A 19,033-nucleotide genomic window follows, 5' to 3' on the forward strand; every position below is an offset into this window, starting at 1 on the left:
AATTAAATATGGGCTAACTTTTGCCAAGGTGTATGTATGCCATTGGTTCTATTCTCCCTTTAGTCAACAGGGTTAAAATAATACCCTCTATGAATAGGTTTAGACCGTATTATTAATTCAAATATTTCATGAAAAATATAGAAATCATTAATTGAATTGAAACGCGTATATTCATACGTGTGTGTGTATATTTTTATGTATATGTAGAAATTTAATTTGTATGAAGAGTTCCAATCATGGTTAAAAAATTGCTAATAAGTAATTCATAAGTCAAAAGAATTACTTAAAAAAAAAAAAATTCACTTGTAAGTAAATCATATTCTTGGAAGTTAAATAATCTCATATAAATATAAATTCACCAAGATTTTAACATTCAATTATATAAGTAAATACATCACATGTGTTGCACATGCATCATAAGTGTTCTGTTAATAAAACACTTAATAATATAAATAACTTATAATATAAATTTAAATTTTTATGCAATAAATATGGGTTTGATTTCGCCAGGGTCTACTTCCATTAGTACAAAAGTAATTTTCTTTAAAGGAGACATTCAATGCATATACATCTCTATCCTCTTCTTTGTTAAGAGGCATTAGGCTTTTTTTTCTTTTCTTTTCTTTTCTTTTTTTATTGCCTTATAAGGAACCAAAGAACGTTACAACAAAGTAAGATGGCACAACTAAGAAAACAATGATGCAACTCTAGGCAGTGCAAAACCTGAGAGAAGTTGTAAGGCTTCCACCTGCGAAGGATATAACTGAAAGGCTTGCATTGGCTTGTTGTCAACAATGTGTAGATTTCGTCAACCACATAAATCTACTAGAAAGAACCCTAGCTGAGTTCTACAAGCCAGAGAAATATCTGACCATGTCTACAAATCCTAAATACGAGTATAAATGGGTAGACTGAGTAAAAATCCTGAAACCCATTGATGTTTATGTTCCAAATATGTTGAGTAGTAGATCGAAATTGAACAAGGATCAATTTAATTGTATTCAGCATTGGTGCAATGCAACTAATACCCACATTAACTTAATAGAGGGTGCTTATAATACTATACATTAGATAATTTAAACCATATAATAAATTCAGTATTTCATGAACATTATGGAATAAATTAGTTGACCTAGAGTACGTATACTCACCCATTAATAAGCTTATAAATAATAAATTTAGATATAAGTAAAATTCCAACTTTAAGAAAAAATATAGTAATGGTAATAAGATCACTTACACTAAAAAGTCAGAAATGATAAAAATATATTTATAAATTAAAACATTTACTTGTAAATTAAATTATCAGCAGTAAAATTTTCCTTGTGAGTCCAAAAATTCACCTAGAAGTAAAATTTACTCTTACTAATAAATAACTAATTTTAAATATGCCAGAAGCTTACAAGTGAATTACACATGAACTACTAGTGTTATACTGTAGGTGGAAAGTTCAAATACTCTTGCTTTTCTTCCGATTGCAAATTATCTCATTCATTAAATCCTTCAAGTCCTTGGCCTTGGCCGCAAAAGGAGTATTGATTGAGTTCAAATGCCAAATTCACATGTGTCGCACATGCGAATTGCACGTGCATTACATGCATCACAACCATCTCAAATCATCCTAGTGGACCCAAAGAGTGACGTGTGCTGACGAAAGATGCTGACTAAATGCCAGATCTGTAAGTATTATACCCTAGGTCCAATCAACTTTGGACATAAATATTTTTTATATATAATTAATGCAATTTAATGGCAGATCTATTATTTAATTAATAGACAATTAAATAAATAATAAAGTCCGTAGATTCAAATCTTTGTACTTTGTTAATCACAACGAGTTGTGATTGTGAGATACAAATTTACATCTGATTGAATCTTAAATCATCTGTGGTCGTAAGTAATAATGAGATACAAATATTGTTATTACGGATAGACCATCACGTGTGGCATTTTTTTACTTATGAAGTAAGTAGCTGATCTCACAAGCTAAAGTGTGGTGACACTCAAATGAACACGTGGATGTTTTGTTATAGAACAAAACATTGGAGACCCGCCGAGACATTCTACATGGATAACTATCTGAGTGTTAGTAGTTAATCTCTAACGTTCGGTAGTGGAATTGGTCCTTTGACTTGAGGTCATCATGGTACATTATATGAGGACAGTTATACTTTGACGGTGTTGGATGTTGCTCTGAAAAGGACCACTAATACGACATCGTTCGGGTACGTCAAGAATCGTATGAAGGTTGTAATTGATCAATAAAGGATTCGTCACTCTTAGATAGTAGGAGATTATGATCTGTGTTTCATTCAATTAAGTCGATGATGAAATCCTTGGCCAAGGTGTACTCATAAGTCGAAAAGGAGTTTTCAACTTATATTGACTTAATAGTGGAGCGAAAAATATGATCGATGATCGAGATTGACATAATTTCATATCTCGTAATTGATCGAATCATATTGACGAAGGGATTATAGTTTCATGGTAAATGAACGAATTTGGTTTTGTCATACCACGTGACATTTCCTGTCACATGTATTGCCCTAACACATTGCTAGATGTCAATCAAGGACGGCGAGTGTGAATTGACGATAAATTAAAAGGGTGTTTTAATTTATCAATTTCGATTAGATCAAAATAATATTTCACGTCGTTAGGTATCATGGTCGGGAACCTAATGGATCGCACACAAAAGAGAATTGAAGATTGCAAATTGCCAAGTGGTTAATTTAACAATCGTTGGATAAATTAATTGATTGGATTTGTTATTTATATTCCCAAATTAATTAATTGGATTAATTAATTCACGAACCGGGTTTAATTAAATGGATTAATTAAATATTGGACCAGACCGGGCTAAGCCACCTGGGTTTATATAAATACATGGCTAGGGTTTGAGCTCCATATGGTTTTCATTATTCTTGTTGGCACAAGAGGAAAACCTTGGTAGCTGCAATCTTGTTCTCTGTGTGGATCACCGTTGGAGGCTGGACAATTGGACAGCTGTGGGTGGCGAATCAAGGTTGATGGAACGAAAAGAAAAGTAAAAGGATTGCAGAATTTTTCAAAGGTACAATTCTTATCACGATTTCTATCTAAACACAAAGGGATCCTCGGTAGGAATCAAAATAATTTTAATTTTCCGCTGTGTAGGTATAGGTAGATTCTCAACAGTGGTATCAAAGCCTACTTTGTGTTTGTTAGAAATTGTTTAACATTTGTGCAATCAAAAGTTGATTATTATACATGTTCTTGTTTCTAGCAATTAAGGAAATTTATTTTCATATTCAAAATTTTATTTTGAGATAGAAAATTAAATTTTCGTAAATATAAAAAAAAAGGGTTGAATGGATCTGGAATCTGGGCAGCCACCAGAGCTGTCGCCGGTAACTTGGTGTGGCGGCAGCAGTAGCCGACGCTGCTACTGCTACCATGTTTAGCAGCGCCGGCAGCAGCAGCAGCCGGTTGCTGCTGTAACATTGGAGTAGCGCCGCGCGTTACTCCTGACGCTGCTGTTTCAGCGGCGGCTTCTGGCCGCAATAGGGAAGGGGCGGTGACGGTCACCGCCCCTAAAAACCAAGAAGAAAGGCGCCGACAATGGAAGAGAGGGAAGAACTTTACGGTTTTTCAGTTGTTTTGGGGTGTATGGAGACAGGGGTCTTTTTACAATTTACGAAATGTTAGGGGCTCCTCCCTGCAATTATAATAAGGGGTTGTTTTGCAAATTTAAATATAGGGGCTTTTGTGAAATTTCAGAGTTTTGGGGGCCTTGCAAATAATTTGAAACTTGGGTCAATTTGCAAATTTCAAATTGGATTTTGAATTTGAATTTTAAATTTTTTAAAAAAAAATGTATTTTAATGGTTTTGACCCAAAGTAAAAATTTTATTTAAAATTGACGATTTTCAATATTTTCGTTAAGATATGATTTTAACTTAAATTTTAGATTTTGACCCCAATTGAATTTTTATTTTATTTAGGAGTGTTATCTTATATTAAAATATTAATTCAATTTAAATTAAAGTTTGACTTTAATTTAATACTTAATTAAAATTTGATTTTAATTTGATTTTAATTGGTTATTCACCCGATTATATTCTTGTAAGTAGAATTGGATTCTAATTTCACATTTAATTAAAATTTGATTTTAATTAAATTATCTCGTCCTAAATTTCTTCTTGGAATTAGAGTTGGACTCTAATTTGGTATTTAATTAAAATTTTGATTTTAATTAAATTGTCTTGCCCTAAATTTCTTCTTGGAATTAGAGTTGGACTCTAATTTTGTATTTAATTAAAATTTTGATTTTAATTAAATTGACTCGCCCTAAATTTCTTCTTGGAATTAGAGTTGGACTCTAATTTGGTATTTAATTAAAATTTTGATTTTAATTAAATTAATTCGCCCTTAATTATTGGAATTAGAGTTAGACTCTAATTTTGTTATTTAATTAAAATTTGATTTTAATTAAATTCCACCGCCTTAAATTGTGAAATTAGAATTTGACTCTAATTTGATTTTTTAATTAAAATTTGATTTTAATTAAATAATCCCGCCATATAATTGTTGAATTAGAGTTTGACTCTAATTTGGTATTTAATTGAAATTTGATTTTAATTAAATATGCCCGCTAATTAAATAATTGATTAATATGATTAATTAATTATTTAATTGTTCCGATTCATTTGTCTAAAGGAGTTTAGACAATTTAATTGCTGGAAACTTGAAACTTATTTGCATATAATATTAGATATTATATAGGTATGCATTTATGTGATGAATGTTTTATTAGTGGACGATTATGAACTCGACCATATGGATGTGTTGAATGGTTAATTTTTATTCTTGTTATTATTCTGGGCTGCGAGCTCTTGATCATTTTGGACTTGCAAGTCCATTAATATTATTATTATTGCTGTGGGCCTGCGAGTCCAATTTCATTTACGCCTGCGTGCCAACTAGTATAGAATACAGGTTGCAATTGGACTAATTGAAGAGACAAGAAGAGGAGGAGACCATGGAGATGATGCATTGATACTATTCAATGTTATACCCCCTAGGAATTGACCAACTAGTCTTCCTTATGGCTCGGGAAGACTAGATAGTAAAAGTCAATTATCGTCCACACTATTATTATTATATTATATATATGTTTATTTGCATGGTAGATGTATAATAAATTATATATGATTGTATCGTTGTTGATGAACCCTTTGAATGCAAGTACACTCAAGGCTGGTCCATTAGAGATATGTTTGACACTATGAAATATTTGATATTTCTAAATGACTGGTTTGACTTAACTAAAAATTATCTTTTGTTGAGTACACTCAAAGAGATAGATTTTAGAGGCATGTTAAGCTAACACATAAGATGTGTGAAAACAAAGAGTTGTTAGCTTAATAATGTGAGAGTTGTATGGAGATACAATTGATAATAATATCTACTCAAATGTTATATTAAGGTTTGCTGAGTACACTCAAGGTCTTAATATAATAGATGGGATCCCAGCCCACTGGGAGTCAAGTATGGACTCCATAAATTTATGTAAGAGGGTCATAAAATTTATTTAAACAGTGGGAGGATAATTAATTTAATAAAAGACATTAATTGATGCATTTTATATATTATTCTTTCCTTTTTCGTCATTTATATTTATTGAATCTGAGTAACCATATGTTTTGAATGGCATACTGAATGCCAACAACCAAAATAAATCCTTTGATTGGCACTGCAATTTGAGAATTGTTCTCAAGCATAAGAAAGTTGGTTGTCCTTAAGTAGCCATTTTCCAGAGACACCTGATGATGACTCAACTAAGGAAAATGTGGCTACTATAATAAACACAGTGATGAGATAGTATTGCACGCATGTGATGCTTGCAACTATGTCACTGAGTTACAAAAGCAACTTGAGAGTGTAGGTGTTAACACATGATTCTTCATTACAAAGAGTTGTATGATAATACTCATGTGTAGAAGGATATGAGACTTCCAAACAACTATATCGGTGCAAAATGACAGAGTAATCTTCAATCGATGCTTCGACACTGAAAATGATTGACGTTGAGAAATGTCTCAATTAAGTTCAATTATAAACCATGAACTAAGTGGTGACTTGGTTCTGCAATCCCTGTCAAAGAGAGCTATTCACAACTAATTATGAATATAATGTGAATAGACTCGAATGCACAATTATTGAGTTGTTTAACATGCTTAAGACTGTTAGGCCCAACATCAAAGTTAATAGTGGGCAAGTCATTGATTCCTCTAAAGATATTAAGAGGAAGTCTAAAGGGGCTTTGTGAAAGCGTCCAATATGGTTAAGACAGTCTAAGCGAAGGACAATACCAAATCTAATGACCCTTGGTTTCATTATAGAATGAAAGGTCATTGCAAGGAATATTGTGTGGCTTACGTCTACTTCACAAGTTTCTTAGGTATAGGATACTAGGTGTAAATATCATATTTATACAAATATGGAGAAACTAAGTAGAAGTAGACTACTTCGAAAGGGAGAAGTTAACCTACATGTTGGAGATGAGCAAATGTTGCTGCATTGCCTGTAGGAGAATACTTCTTGCCGTTGCCTTTTGACTTAGTAATGGAATTAGAGAAATATTGTTTTGTACCGACCATAGGTAGAACATTAAAATGAATTTCATGTTCAGACATGAACCATTTTAATGTTAAGGACAAGTGTTTTTCCTACATATCTTGATTAAGATCTTAATAGTTGTGGTAAGTTACAAAATAACATTTATATTCTAAATACTAAGGATTCTATAATGAGTATTGAAATTATAAGGCATAAATGCGATAATCTAATTATTACCAAGATCTGGCATGACAGACTTTGTCATATAAATGAAAAGTAATTCCAAAGTTACATAGAGATGTATACTTGGGATTAATTGATTTTGGCAAGTACAAATTATGCATGTCTGGCACAATGACCAAATCTTCTTTTACTTGAAAATAAGAAAAGTCAGCATAATTACTGGGCTAATGCATGGTGATGCATATGGACTCGTGTTAATTAATGTCAGGTAATGTTTCTCTTATTTTATCAATGATCAAGTATACTTGATGAAAACTCAAACATGAAACTCTTAAAAAGTTCAAGAGATTCACACTAGAATTAGAGAAACAAATAGGTAAAGATACTCTCACATTAAGATTTGATCAAGCGAGAGTATCTTAAAGATAAAATCTAAATTATCTAAGAGAGAATGAGATTCTCTTGCAGTGGACTCCTTCATATACACTGCAGCAATGTGGTGTATCTAAAAGGAAGAATCGTTAATTACTAGATATAATGTGACTAATAACAAGCCATGCAAATCTCCCAAAAATTGTTTTGAGGTCATGCATTGATTACAGTGTGCAACACACTAAATCATGTCTCATCTAAATTGATTAACAGAACTCCATACGAGTTATAGAAAGACAATAGTCCCAATTTATCTTCTATGAAAGTTGGGGCCATGACGCTTATTTGAAGCGTCTTAAATCAGATAAATTTGAGACTAAATCCGATAAATACATATTTGTGGGATATTCAAAGGAGACATTTGAATATAAATTCTATTATCATGAAGAAAGTCTTCATCTCACGACATATCGTCTTCTTAGAGAAAATGTTTACTCTAGGAGAGAATAGTGGGAGTAAAATAGAATTTGATAGAGTTCAAGAGTCTACAGATATATTTAACCAAGTAGATAAATCCGAGTTTGATCCCATATTTGATATGGGACATACTTTGGATCAGGAAGTAAAGACTCCTGAGGACATAACAGCTCTATGTGAATCTACTAGGATCATTCGACCTCCAAGAAGGTGCGAATCCATGATCATTAATCAGGTATTAGTGATCCAGGATAATGAACCTGCTAGTTGCAACAAAATAAAATCTAGTGTTGACTTAAAAGAGACAGCAAAAGGCCATGATACTTGAGATGAACTCGGCGTATGTGAACAAGGTTTAGACCTTGGTCGAGCCTCCTGATGGAATAAAACCCATAAGGTTTTGTAAATAGTTTACAAGGGAAAGGTCGATGTGGATGTGAATATCCATATATACAAAGCAAGGCTAGAAGCAAAGGTTAAGTGTTGACCTTGGTTAAACCTTTCTCCTGTGGCCTTGCTGAAGTCCATTCAGGTTTTATTTGCAACAATTGCATATCATAACTAAAGGTTAAGATAAGTCTCTATGGAGCTGAAATCTTCGATTTGATGGAAAAAGTCAAAGTGTTTGATTTTATCAAATTTGAAAACGAATTGTGTGTTTACAAGAAGGTAATGTGAGCATTGTCGTATTCCTAATATTATAGAAAACAACATTCCTATGTTTCAATCGTTGAAATAATGGTTGTTAAAGGATTTGTTCTTGAATGATATGGGAGAAACAACTTGATCTATAGAGATAGATCTAGAAGGTTGCTTAACTCGTCCCAATCTATATAAAATATTGAGAATATTTTATATGGAGAAATTAGTTTACTCTTAAACGGTGTATTGGAAAGGTTCCAAACGTGAAGCAACCGTTGATTCAATAGTAGAAATCTAATACATGATTACTTCAGAAGTAGCAAAGAGTTGCAATATGGATTATGATATTCGTAAATGAACTTAAAGTAGTTCCTAATATTGTTGACCACTTGTATTGTGATAACAATAGAACCATTGCGAAAGCAAAGGAACTAAGGTCTCATCAATGATCTAAACATATATTAAGGTGGTATAATCTCATCAGAGAGATAATACATAGAAATAACGTAAAGAGAAGAACAAGTTCCCACAGTTAACGATATTGCAGATCCACTAACAAAGAGTTGTCGTAGCATAAACATGATCGTCATGTAGACTTATGATATTGGATACATATGTGATTGGAAGTTTGTAAGTATTATGCCCTAGGTCCAATCAATTTTGGACATAAATACTTTTGATAAATAATTAATGTAATTTAATGACAGATCTATTATTTAATTAATAGACAATTAAATAAATAATAGAGTCCGTAGATTCAAATCTTTGTAATTTGTTAATCACAAGGAGTTGTGATTGTGAGATACAAATTACATCTGATTGAATCTTAAATCATCCATGGTCGTAAGTAATAACGAGATACGGATATCGTTATTACGGATAGACCATCACGTGTGGTATTTCTTACTTATGAAGTAAGTAGCTAATCTCACAAGTTAAAGTGTTGTGACACTTAAATGAAAACGTGGATGTTTTGTTATAGAACAAAACACTGGAGACCCGTCGAGACATTCCACATGGATAACTATCTGAGTTTCAGTGGCTAATCTCTAACGTCCGGTAGTGGAATTGGTCCTTTGACTTGAGGTCGTCATGATACCTTATATGAGGACAGTCATACTTTGGCGGTATTGAATGTTGCTCTGAAAAGGGCTACTAATACGACATCGTTCGGGTACGTCAAGAATTGTATGAAGGTTGTGATTGATCAATAAAGGATTTGTCACTCTTAGATAGTAAGAGATTATGATCTGCGTTTCATTCAATTAAGTCGATGATGAAATCCTTGGCCAAGGTGTACTCATAAGTCGAAAAGGAGTTTTCGACTTATATTGACTTAATAGTGGAGTGAAAAATATGATCGATGATCGAGATTGACAAAATTCCATATCTCGTAATTGATCGGATCATATTGATTAAGGGATTATAGTTTCACGGTAAACGAACGAATTTGGTTTTGTTATACCATGTGACATTTCCCGTCACATGTATTACCCTGACACATTGCTAGATGTCAATCAGGGACGGTAAGTGTGAATTGACGATAAATTAAAAGGGTGTTTTAATTTATCAATTTTGATTAGATCAAAATAATATTTCACGTCATTAGACATCGTGATCGGGAACCTAATGGGTCGCACACAAAAGAGAATTGGAAGATTGCAAATTGCCAATTGGTTAATTTAACAATCGTTGGATAAATTAATTAATTGGATTTGTTATTTATATTCCCGAATTAATTAATTGGATTAATTAATTCACAGACCGGGTTTAATTAAATGGATTAATTAAATATTGGACCAGATCGGGCCAAGCCCGTTTGGGTTTATATAAATACATGGCTAGAATTTGTGGTCCATATAGTTTTTATTATTTTTGCTGGCACAAGAAGAAAACCCTGGTAGCTGCAATCTTATTCTCTGTGTGGTTCACCGTTGGAGGCTGGACAATTGGACAGCTGTGGGCGGCGAATCAAGGTTGATGGAACGAAAAGAAAAGTAAAAGGATTGTAGAATTCTTCAAAGGTACAATCTTTATCACGATTTCTATCTAAACACAAAGGGATCCTCGGTGGAAATCGAAATAATTTTAATTTTCCGCTGTGCATGTATAAGTAGATTCCCAACAAGATCCACTACCAATGTTGACTATGAGTTGCTACTAAATATACGCCAAATAAGATGGTTATGAAAACAATATGCAACGGGCCCAAAATAAATATTTGTTGCTTTATCAACATGAATCATATCACTCAATATGTCGTGTGATTATCACTTTGAAATCATCAGGCTCCTCGAACTATGAAAGAACCAATTGCTATTTTAAGAAAAATCGTGGGAAAATATATGAGTTGATAGCTAAGTGAGTGGAGAAGTTTGAAATAATTATACTTTCCCATTTATATATTTCTATCAAAAATTGAGTTGACAACATTTGATAGTTTTCATAATAATAATAAAGATGTGAAACATACTCATAACATTGTAAAATATGATCTCATAGTCATGCTATAATCATCAGTTGATGTAATGGAGAATCCACAAAAAATATACCCATTAATTTAAATCTATAGTCTGGTCATACACACGTAGACAGCCACTCGAACTAAACACTCTCGACATTAGCCTCTAGCCCCTCAGTGAACGGAAGTAGGTCTCAAACACTTCTTATAATCAATTTTAGAACACGGCTAAAACCACTTAGTGAACTATATATACACGGTCAAGACCGTGATGTAGTATAAAGTATGGCCAAGGCCCCTCATGAACTAGAAGAAGTATATAATCATATATACTTTTCTGGTTGATCATCACATGTCTCACATTCCAATTGACAAATAATTCATATACAATCTTATATTCTAAATAATAAAATCATAAAACAGATAATTAAAGTCATGAAATTATAAATTTGGGTATAATGCACTGTTGGTCCCCAACTTTTTTATTTAGTCTCCATTTTGTTCTCATTAATGCTTATACGACGTTTCACCAACAACCATTCCCTATTTCAAGCAGGTTTTTCTCACTCACGATTCCATCCGTATTTGCAGTTAAGCAGGTGCCTTGTGTGACCTTTTTGGCAAACTGAAATTTTGTCTGTAACTTAAATGTATAAACATTCTTTTTATAACATTAGTCTACCTTCTAAAATTACTTTTTACATAGTGAAATAGTGATATCATTAACTCTTGATTATACGAGAAATCTCTTGTAATCATATAATGGCAACATTTTACGTCCAAATGACAGCAATTTTAACATTTTTCAAAGCTAACATAGCATCAAAAATTCAAACATTGCTGACAAAATAAAAATAAACAAATCGTCGCTAAGCCTCAATTACGAATGATGCTCGGATGAAACCCACAAGTGTACGAAATCGTTGATAAGTAATAATATAGTAAATTGAGTTATCATTGATGAATAAATTCTAATAAGTGTACTAGTTTTTGATGCCGGAAAATTCACAGAAACAAACTGATGCCAAAAATTCAAAGAAAATCTGATGCTAGAAAATTCACAGCACCTTAGACAGAATTCAGAAAAAGACCAGATGATTATCCAGTCTCGGTGTTCACCACTCGCAGGCAACTTCCTTAAGATACAGAGTTGGATTCGACTCACCACTTAAAGGGAAAAGGCTGGTGATACAGAACAATTCAAGAAGAAAATCCTTCCTAAAAATCGGCCAATTGCTGATTAATTTCATAAAACTCAAAAACTGTCTTTCATTACAGAATTATTGTCTTTATAAGCATGAAAATAAAGACAATAATTCTGTAATGAAAGACAGTTTTTGAGTTTTATGAAATTAATCAGCAATTGGCCGATTTTTAGGAAGAAAGGATTTTCTTCTTGAATTGTTCAGTATCTCCAGCCTTTTCCCTTTAAGTGGTGAGTCGAATCCAACTCTGTATCTTAAGGAAGTTGCCTGCGAGTGGTGAACACCGAGACTGGATAATCATCTGGTCTTTTTCTGAATTCTATCAGAACTTTCCTTAATTTGCTCCTGTCTCGGAATTTAAAACTTTTCTTAATTTGCTCCTGTCTCGGAATTTAATTTTTTTATACTGCCACCCGTGTCAGTTTTCTATCAAATTCAATTTAAATGACACAAAAGAAATGCATGACTTGTTTTTATCTTAAGTTATGCTATGAACTATGTAAAGTGCAGTGATTTTTATCATAGTATGGAATAAATGTATTGGATGTCAAAATCTACTATTGGCATCTATTTCCAATTCTAGACTTATGTAGTTTAGTCTTGTTCAAGTGCTCGTGACAATTGATGATCCTGTGCTGGTTTTCATTCTTTTTCAAGATAAATCAAATATATTTTAAGCACGGCCTAATTCTATTCCTAGTTCAAATTCATATGCAAAGATATGCATTCAAGCACACAACTATCAAACAAGACTATACACACCACAAATACTATTCTTAACGTTTATAGTGGTATGTCAATTATGCAGTGTTCTAGACCTATTGTGAACTTCTCAACACTACGACAACCAACAATTTTATCTATTTGTAATCAAGCAATCAAATAATGCAATAATCATGCAATAACTCACTAAACTATATTATTTTTAAATTAGAAATAAATAATCAATGATCTCACCTTCATCCAATACAGTATAGAAATTATCTTGACATGTTTGAATGCAAATAATAATAATAATAATAATAATAATAATTGAAAAGACATTACCCAAATTAAAGAATAGTAGAAAAATCAACTTCTTGATTTTGAATCTTGATTTCAATCTTTTGTGTTAATTTCCTTGTAATCTATTGCTAGACTTCTTCTCAACATTCTATGACTCAAAGATACGTACTTGATGAACTCTGATAGGTTAAAAAGAGGCTAAGAAATCATTCCATAAAGAGTTAGAAATAAAAAGGGAAAATGGCCCATTCGCTTGGGAGAGAACCATGCCCGTGCCTAGCAAAGGCTTTTCAGCCTCAAGTGGCGAATCTGGGGTCCTTGCGCATGCAAGGCATGTAGGCCCATACGTGTGAATGGTCCCTAGACTTTCCCATAAGTGCATTTTGGTGCTTCTTCATCCCTTCTCATCCTTTGTGTTCCGTTCACATCCACTTGACTCCTAGCATTCTTCAATCTTCGATATGAGTTCTAAATCAGCTTTTTAAACATTTGTACCTCAGTCTCCAACTTTGAATATCTTTCATTTTCATCCTTTTTTGTTCCTTTCATACAATTCTGCTATGTTCATCTATCCTTACCTAACAAACATAACTTATATAGAATTAAGCCATATTTCACTAAAATAATAAATAAATGCTCCAAAATAAATATACAAAATACACTTATCAAGTGACGAGAAATAACTTAAAACAACCTCTTAAACATTACTATACACAGCTTTACAACGTTTACTTCGCTATACATCACTTTCACCGGTCGCCAAGTAAAAACACTCATATGACTAAATACATGATTTAAAATACATCGCATGCTTCGTAAGCAGACTAAGCATTTTGCAACATGTAAAAGGCAACATTCATTAATTGCATGCTGCTAAAAGGAGTCTATCGCAACATTCAGCAACTATATGTTGTTATTTGTTGAGTAAATTGAGTTTTAACAATGTTTTTTTAATGAATGTTGCTGATACACGCCTTTTGCAATGGTTGCGGTCCATTGTTGTTAAATTTTTTTGCAACGCGCATTTTTATCGATGTTTGTGGGTTACTTTTCATCTATGATAAATTTTTTCTCTTACAAGTCATTTTAGTAACTTATATGAAAATATTTAACAATATTTTGTAAAACTATCTTGCAGAGGTATCATTTTAACCATGTCGACAAAACCTTGGATAAATTTTATCTCGGAGTTAATTGTTTATAGGTTTAGACCATATTATTCTTTCAAATATTTTTCCCAAAAATGAGGAGTAATTAGTTGTACACAAAGTAATACATCCGAAACTAAATAATTTCTTCTATTGCTCTCAATAGTTGAGTTTTTTTAGAAAGTAGAATCTCACAAAATCTTCACTCTTTGCATTCCCCTAAATACAAAAATGATTTGTAACTATATTATGACCATCACCCCTCTTTCATTGTACATGCATTCCACTATTACACGAGAGCACCCTTTTGAGTCAAAAAAATCAACTCATGGGTTACAAAATATGAAATAAAACAAAACTACTAATAAGCAAAAATAAAAATAAAACAAATTCTTACAAGTTTTTTAAATAACTCATAAAATACAGATTCACCCGAAAAAAACATTCAATCATACTATTATTTACAATACTAAAAATATATCAATTACATTGTACATTCATTGCATGATAAAACTTGACGGTAAAGAACTTCTATTGCAAATTTAGGCTGTGAAAACTTGAGACTGGCTTTAAGGCTACCACTGGGGTTGATATAAATTAATTGCTGGTTGCAATACTGTGCAGATTTAAAACCCAATGAATGTTCTATGTGGAACCTTCTATGAGTCTTGTACACCAAAGAAATGTCAAACATGTCTACAGGCCCTAAGAACATGTAAATATGGCAAGATGGTGAAGGTTACGTTCCCAAATATGTTGAGTGCTTGACGGAATGGATTGAAACCCATTTGGACAAGGATTGATTTTAACCTAATCGGCTTTTGGACCAATTAATACACAAACTAAAATAATATACGATTCTTATCTCCTTCTAGTAATTGTGATTAAAATGTTTGTATTTATGGGATGGTTTAAACCATTTAATAAATTAACTATCACTTCAATAGTAGGGAAAAAATTAACTGAATTAAAATACGCATAATGACAAGTGAATAAGATTCATAATAATTGTTAGTGAGAAAAATATTCAGACGGGGTAAAATGATTGCTTGTATGTAAAAAAATTCTTCTAACTAAATATTTACATATAAGTTATTAAAATGACTTAACAAAACTTTCCATAGATAAAAATTTACCCATAAATAAAAATTTACCTAGAAGCAAAAATCAAGTTATTCTACTGCCTACATAATCGAAATACTTCATGTGCATCACACAAGCATCAAAACTGTTTATTCCTAAACTTTAACAAAATAAATAACTAATAATATAAATTTAACTTTATTTAAAATTTCAAGCAATAAATATGAGATAATTTCTGCAAAGCTGTTCATCTCCTATTGGTTCATGAGTATTTTGCTATGGACGAGGTATCTCGTTTATGATATCTATACAAGGATTAACTTAATAATGTCTACTTAAGGAAAAGGGAGATTCCGACCTTGGATATATTTTATTTTGGTGTTAATTGTTAAAATAAAATAAAAACTATTAAGTTAAACTTTTTATAGATACCATAAATGATATACCTTGTCTATAACCTAATACTCTTGAACCAACAAGAGATAAACACAGTTGCACAAATTATCCCATATTTAGTGCTTAAAATTTAAATAAAGTTAAATTCATATCACTAGTTATATATTTTTTCAAATTATTGGAATAAAACATTATTGAATCTTGTGTGACGAACATAAAGTATTTTGATTATGTGGGTAGTAGAATAACTGGATTTTTGCTTCTAGACAAATTCTTATTTACCGGTCAGTTTTTATCTATGATAAATTTTATTACCTACGAGACATTGTTTGACATTTCTCTGGTCTACAAAGCACATAAAGGTTCCACGCAGCACATAGATCAGGTCGAAATCTACACAGTGATGACAATAAGCAATTCATTTATATCCTCCCTGGTGGTAGCCGTACAGCTTCTCTCAGGTTTCCACAGCCTAAAGTTGCATTAGAAGCTACTTATATTGTCAGTGTTCATCAAAAAACACAAGTGCGATGCACGTACGATGTACTTGGTGTATTTTTAGTATTGTAAATAAAATTATGATTGAACGTTTTCTTCTAGGTGAATTTATATTTTGAGTTATCTATACAACTTATGAGAATTGTTTTCCCTATTATTGAATTTTTCCTCGGTATCGAAGTAATAGTTAATTTATTATATGGTTTAAAGGACCTCACAAATACATATGTTTCGATCACAATTACTTACTGGAGATGAGCATCACATATTATTTTAATACGCGTATTAATTGCACGAAATGCCGGTATGTTATCCAACTAGGTTTCAATCCATTCCATCAAGTACTCAACATAATGGTGAACGTAACTTTCACCGTCCTGCCATGTTTACTCGTACTTAGGGCCTGCAGATATTTTTTTGACATTTCGCTGGTGTACAAGACACATAAAAAGTTCTACATAGCACATACATCAGGATGAAATCTACACAGTGATGACAAGAAGAAATTCAGTTATATTCTCCCAGGTGGTCGCCTTACAGCTTCTCTCAGGACTCCACAGCCTAAAGTTGCATTAAAAGCTACTTATATTGTCAAGTTTTAACAAAAAACCACGTGCGATGCACGTACAATGTACTTGATCTATTTTTAGCATTGTAAATAATAGTATAATTTAATGTTTCTCATGGGTGAATTTATATTTTTTGAGTTATTTATAAAACATATGAGATTTCTTTTGTTACTTATGAGTCGTTTTGCTTTTAATTATAAATAAGTTTTCTTTTAATTTTTAACCCATGTATTGATTTTTTCTTTCTTTTTTCTTTTTTTTTTAACATAAATGGATTTCTCACGTAATAGTGAAATGCACGAACAATGAAGTTAAAAATCATTTTCGTATGTTATTGAAGGCAAAGAGTGTAGACTTCATGAGATTCTGCTTCCTGAAAAACCCGATTATAGAATGCTATAGAAGTGCTTATTTAGTTTCGAGTGTATAACTCTTTATTCGATTACTTATTTCACATTCTTTGGGAAAAAAATGTGAAGTAATAGTATGGTATAAAACTATCTTGTAGAGATATCATTTTAACCATGTTGACAAAAGGGAGATTCAGACCCTGGATAAATTTTGTTTTGGTGTTAATTGTGGAAATAAGTAGACATTTTAGGTTAATCCTTATATAGATAACATATAGAGATGCCTCAACTATAGAAGTAATGGCTAATTTCTTATATGGTTTAAACCATCTTACAAATACATATGTTTCGGTAATAATTACTAAAAGTAGATAAGCATCACATGTTATTTTAATACGCGTATTAATTGCACGAAATGCTGATATGTTATCCAACTAGATTTCAATCCATTCCATCAAGTACTTAACATATTGGCAAACATAACCTTCACTATCTTGCATTGTTTACTCTATTAAGATTTGGGGCCCATCTTAATAAGGTCAACCTTATTAAGAGGAGTGGCCCAAGATCTTTTTAAGTTGGTCTATATTTCAGTATTTAACCGATGTGGGATTTATTCCCTTAACATGCCTCCGCAAAATGGTGGCTCTTTTTTGAGCAGACCAATTTTGAAACCCGTGTGCTCATTTTTTAGACTTAATCGGATTGAATAGCTCGTTGGAGCTTACTGGGCTCTAATACCATGTTAAGATTTGGGGTCCATCTTAATAAGGTCAACCTTATTAAGAGAAGTGGCCCAAGACCTTTTTAAGTTGGTCTATATTTCGGTATTTAACCGATGTGGGATTTATTCCCTTAACATACTCGTTCTTAGGGCTTGTAGACATTGTTTGACATTTCTCTGGTGTACAAGATTCATTAAAGGTTCCAAATATCACGTTTGTTGGGTTGAAATCTAAGCAGTGATGACAACAAGAAATTCATTTATATCCTCCCCAATGGTTGCCTTAAAGCTTCTCTCTGGTTTCTACAACCTAAAGTTGCATTAGAAGTTCCTTATATTGTCAAGTTTTATCAATAAAACACGTTTGATGCATGTATAATGTACTTGATGTATTTTTAGCATCGTAAATAATGGTATGATTGAATGTTTTCTTTTGGTTGAATTTATATTTTATGTGTTATTTATACAAGTAATGATTTTTTTTCTTATGCATACTTTGATTTTTAATTATAAAATAAGTTTTTTTTTTTTAAATTTTTGACTCCTGAGTTGATTTTTTTACTACAATGGATTTATCACTTAATGATGGAATGCATGAACAATGAAAGTGGGGGTGTTGGTCGTAATAGAGTCACAAATCATTTTCATATATAATTGAAGACAAAGAGCGAAGATTTTGTGAGACTCTACTTCCTAAAAACTCAATTATTGAGTGCTATAAAAGAAATTATTTAGTTTCCGATGTATAACTTTTTATTCAATTAATTATTTCTTACTCTTTGGAGAAAATATTAGAAAGAATAATATTGTCCAAAAATATCTTGTAGAGGTGTAATTTTAACCATGTTGACAAAAGGGAGATTCAGAACTTGGATAAATGTTGTTTTGGTGTTTGTTGTTTTGGTGTTCATTATATAAATAAGTAGACATTTTTAGGTTAATCTTTATATAGATACCACATAGAGATACCTCCCCTATAGCTAAATACTCATGAACAAATGGGAGACGATCACCTTTGCACAAATTATCACATATTTAGTGCTTGAAATTTTTAATAAAGTTAAATCCGTATTATTAGTTATTTTTTAGTCAAATTTTATTAATAAAACACAATGATGCTCGCGTGACACCCTGAAGGATTTCAATTATGCAGGTAGTAGAATAACTGGATTTCGCTTCTAGGTAAATTTTTGTTTATGGGTTACTTTTTATCTATGATAAACTTTTTTACCTACAAATCATCCTTATAACTTGTACGTAAATATTTAATTAGAAAAAAAAATTACGTGCAGGCAACAATTTTTCCCCTGTGTGGATATT

This window comes from Olea europaea, unplaced genomic scaffold, assembly GCF_002742605.1.
Source record: "Olea europaea var. sylvestris unplaced genomic scaffold, O_europaea_v1 scaffold1067, whole genome shotgun sequence".
Taxonomy (NCBI): Eukaryota; Viridiplantae; Streptophyta; class Magnoliopsida; order Lamiales; family Oleaceae; genus Olea; species Olea europaea.